The sequence below is a fragment of the Gorilla gorilla genome, chromosome 13 (genome assembly GCF_029281585.2).
Source record: "Gorilla gorilla gorilla isolate KB3781 chromosome 13, NHGRI_mGorGor1-v2.1_pri, whole genome shotgun sequence".
NCBI classification, from domain to species: Eukaryota; Metazoa; Chordata; class Mammalia; order Primates; family Hominidae; genus Gorilla; species Gorilla gorilla.
Genome location: NC_073237.2, coordinates 103,906,464 through 103,911,398, shown reverse-complemented (window position 1 = coordinate 103,911,398; position 4,935 = coordinate 103,906,464). Strand labels below are relative to the sequence as shown.

General features: G+C 41.6%; 1 non-coding gene across 1 annotated transcript; it reads left to right on the top strand.

Annotated features, from left to right (window-relative positions):
• The first annotated feature begins 2,768 nt into the window (after window positions 1-2,768).
• On the top strand, window positions 2,769-2,875 carry LOC115935957 (U6 spliceosomal RNA). Its single transcript, XR_004071540.1, has one exon. It is a non-coding gene; the product is annotated as a U6 spliceosomal RNA (small nuclear RNA).
• The last annotated feature ends 2,060 nt before the right edge of the window (window positions 2,876-4,935 follow it).

The following is a 4,935-nucleotide window of genomic DNA, read 5'->3' as shown; positions in this document are numbered from 1 at the left end:
GGTCAGGGGTCCCTGAGACAATCTCATAGGTGTAAACCTTAGAGGTCTCCTAGGGCATCTGGTCGACCCCCTGTACTAAGAAGCGAATTGAAGAGCATTCCAAAGGAGAGAAAACAGGGACACGGGCTGACATGGTGGAGGTTGGGCCTAGAGCACCCTGTCTGGTTGGCACTACTGGCCTTGGCCAGTCTTGGTCACTGGAAGGGCTTAGAAGATGTTAAGGACAGCATTCTACAGTACAAGACCCCTTCAAGACCAGCCTGGTCAACATGATGAAACCCCGTATCTACTAAAAATACAAAAACTAGCCAGGTATGGTGGCACACGCCTGTAATCCCAGCTACATGGGAGGCTGAGGCACGAGAATCACTCAAACCTAGGAGGCAGAAGTTGCAGTGAGCCGAGATCGTGCCACTGCACTCCAGCCTGGGTGACAGAGCAAGACTCTGTCTCAAGAAAAAAATTAAATAAATAAATAAAGTGCAAGACACCTGAGGCCCAGGACCTAAGGCAGGTGCTCCGCTTGCCTGGGTGGTACTGCTCCCAGATAACCATGTGATTATATACTTCATCATTCAACAAACATTTACTGAGCTCCTACTATGGACTAGGTACTTTATTAGAAGCTGAAGTCACATATTCATAGTTATTTATTACTATGAGTTAACATGTTATCTCTGCCAAGCAGTGAACTTAATAATAACACAATGAGACCTGCACAGTACGGGAGCGTAGCTATCATCTGGCCCATTAGGAAACTGAGCCAGAGAGGGGCTGTCATACATTCCATGAGCATCTACCACATGCCTACTCCTGGGTGTGGTTAGAAACGCAGCAAAGAGGTTTCTGAAAGAAAGCAAAAGACAATCCATTGATTTCACTTCCAAAAATAAACCAAATCGTGAGGAGAGAAAGAATAATGACTTAAAGCCTATTCTGAGGTTCAACAGATGATGGAAATAATGACTAAAATCATCCAAATGACTTTATACTGGGCTTTCAGTGATGGCAGCAGCAAAGCCGGCTGCTCAAGCCTGTCAGAGTAGAGCTGTGGAGACGTGCAGCCACACAAGGGCCACAAAGGACAATGGCTTCAACTTCTCTCCCTGAGCCTCTATTTCCCCATCTGTAGACCAGCCCTTAGCATATTGATCAGGACCCCCATGTGTTGTTGTGAGATTACAATGATACTAAAGATCATGAACAACCTGTATGCACTTAAAGCGCCTGCCCTGGGTTGCTCAGTAATAACGAAGAGGACGAAGGGTTAGTGTGTGGCTTTCTCTCCTAACCAAAAAAAAAAAAAAAAAGGGATGGGTTTCCGCCATGTGGGTTTTTATGAAAGGAGAGGAAAGCAAGAGAAGAAATACATCTCTCCTCAGACTAACTCTGAAGCTTTCTAGGGTTAACACCCCACCAGCCTTCTCGATTTTACCGTGTGCCCACTGTGCACTTGTATAGACACACACACACACACAAACACAAATCCCCCCACAGCCTGACCCCTGATCATCCCAACCTCTAAGTCATGATTCTCAACCCAGTGCAATTTTGCCCCCCACAAAACATTTGGCAGCGTCTGGAGACATTTTAGGTTGTCACACCTAAGGGGCAGAGAGGGCGGCTTGTTACTGGCATTAGTAGGTAGAGGCCAGGGATACCATTAAACATCCTATAATGTCCAGGACAGTCCTTACAACAATGAATTATTCAGCCAAAACACTCAATAGTGCCGAGGTTGGAAAACTCCACTGTAAGCCTTTGTTTATGCTGTTCCTTCTATGAAAAGTGTTCTCTTCATTGCTCTTCTTATTTAAATCCGGCCGGGTGCGATGGCTCATACCTGTAATCCCAGCACTTTGGGAGGCTGAGGTGGGTGGATCACCTCAGGTCAGGAGTTCGAGACCAGCATGACCAACATGGTGAAACCCCGTCTCTACTAAAAATACAAAAAAAAATTAGCCAGGTGTGGTGGCGGGCACCTGCAATCCCAGCTACTCAGGAGACTGAGGCAGGAGACTTGCTTGAACCCAGGAGGCGGAGGTTGCAGTGAGAGTGAGCTGAGATCATGCCACTATACTCCAGCCTAGGCAGCAAGAGCAAAACTCCATCTCAAAAAAAAAAAAGAAAAAAGAAAAAAAATTCTACCCCTCCAGAGAAAGGAAATGCACCCTCACATGCTGCTGGAGTATATATAAGCCAATATAACCTTTTTGATAATTTGGCCAGAGTTAACAGAATTATAAACATCCATACCCTTGGAACAAGTCATTTCATTGCTCACACAAACTCCTATGCACAAGGATGTTTATTGCAGCACTGTTTGTCATAAGAAAAGACTAAACACAACCTAACTCATCCCTTTAGGAGGGGTCAGTAGCTTTAAATTATAAAGCTTGTATACAAAACAATTATCTGCAAGCCCTTAAAAGGAGTGAGGTCATTTCAAAGGGGTCAATAGGGAAAAATCGCTGAGATACACTGTTGAACAAAAATAGTAATGTACAGGACAGCCTTATTAATATGTACCATTTGGTGAATGAGTAAAAGGAATATTCATACACATATTTTTATAAATATATATCTAGAAAATATCTATAAGCCTGTATAAAAAAGGTGTTAATAGTGGTTGCCTTTGGGGAGAACTTGTCATGACAATTAGAAGATTTAGTTGTCATTTTATTATCCTTCAGACTCTTTGAATTTTTTAAACCATATTCATGCATTTCTTTTTGATTGAGGAAAAAAGATTTCATTAAAAAATGTTTGTGCTTGCTCCAGCAGCACATATATTAAAATGAGAACAATACAGAGAAGATTAGCATGGCCCCTTTGTAAGGATGACATGCAAATTTGTGAAGCGTCCCATATTTTGGGGGCTTAATTCCTGGGTGATGAAGTAATCTGTAAAACAAACCCCCATGACATGAGTTTACCTACATTAACTAACTTTCAAATGTACCCCCAAACCTAAAATAAAACTAAAACAAAAATAGGAATATATCTTTATCATCTTGGATTAGGTAAGGATTTCTTTAATAGTACACAAAAAGAACTAACCCTTAAAAAATTGACATACTGGTTTTTGTTAAAATTGAGAACTTCTTCCATAGAAAGAGACCATGAACAGTAAATGGTTGAGCCACATACTCGGAGAAGAGATTCACAGGCCATAAATCCAACAAAGGTCTTGCATTCATAATATATAAAAATAGTCAATATAATTTTTGAAAGTGAGCAAAAGACTTGAACAGACACTTTACAAAAAGGATATTCAAATAGCTAACAATCATATGGAATGATGCTCAAAATCATTAGTCACCAAGAAAATGCAAAATAAAACCATGATAGAATATCTCTCCTCTCCTGCCAGAATAGCTAAAATTAAAAAGGCTAAAAGTACCCTCTATATTCATTTCTCATACATTGCTGGTAGAAAAATAAAAAGGCACAACCACTTTGAAAGTTCTTTGACAGCATCTACAAAAGCTGAACCTTCCAACCTTACCTCTATAAACCTTCCCTGATTTACACAGGTTTTCCTTCTGATAACCCCTCTAATCTATGTATGTGTTTGCTACCGTTTAAAATCTCCTGTAAATTCCCAAACTTTCATTGGTTCTATTTAACTGGGATTTGCTGAACACTTACTCTAAATCAGACACTTGGGAATCTTACTGGGATTAAAGAGAGGACCTATTTTATAGATCCTTTCCTGCGGGAGCTTGTAGACCAGATGGAGTTGAAGATATACATACAAAATAAGAGATAGGCTGGGCGCGGTGGCTCACGCCTGTAATCCCAACACTTCGGGAGACCGAGGCATGTGGATCACCTGAGGTCAGGAGTTCAAGACCAGACTGGCCAACATGGTGAAACCCTGTCTCTACTAAGAACACAAAAATTATCTGGGCTTGGTGGCGGGTGCCTGTAATCCCAGCTACTCAGGAGGCTGAGGCAGGAGAATCACTTGAACCTGGGAGCGAGGGGTTTCAGTGAGCCAAGATCGCACCACTGCACTCCAGCCTGGGCGACAGAGCAACACTCCGTCTCAAAAAAAAAAAAAAAACACTAAGAGAAAAACAGCTCTTTAAACTAACCTTCTCTTCCAAACTAACTTCTACTTTTCGATCCCTGTGGCACACTTCTTTCATATTCTCACAGTGCCTGAATCTACAATGACCCAAAGTAGAAACTGAGTAAAACTCTGTTGAACCAATCCAGTTGATGTATATTCACAGATAGCAAGAAAGATTTGGGCTAGGTGAAAAGAATAGATTTTGGTCACTGACAGCTTCAGTAAGGCTTATTTAAAACCTAGCCCTACACTGACCAAAATTTTGTATCTATTAGCTAATTCCATTCTCACAGCAACCTGTGGAGCAGGTGCTATTATCGCCATTTGGCAGATGAGAAGCTTGAGGTCAAGACAGATTATGTTATTTGAAGACAGATTATGTTATTTGCCAAGGTCATATGCTCAGGAACTAGCAAGGCTGGGAGCCAAACTCCAGCCAAACTCTCATTTTAAATTTTGGTTCTTGCTACTACATCACATGCATCAGAAACAGCCTAATACCACTCCAGAGAGGTGTGAATCTAAATTTCTCTCTGGCTTTGGATTTTTACAGGTGTTTTTATTCCCCTGAAATACTTGTGCAGCCCCATATTTTATTCTCTTCTCCTGTCCTCCCTTCTCATGGGCAGCACCTCTTCCTCCTTCTTTAAATCTCTTCTTTTAGTCTTTCCAGAAGGCCTTTTCTGATATCTTGGACAGGTTTCAATGCCATGGCTGTGAACGACCCGAGCACCTTGTATCTTTCACAACCTATGATGTCATTAATTGTTTAAAGGTGACTTCCCCTCTAGGCTGTGAACTGCTATCTTTCTTGTTCATTGCTGAATTCCCAATGCTTTGCACATCATAGTGTTTCA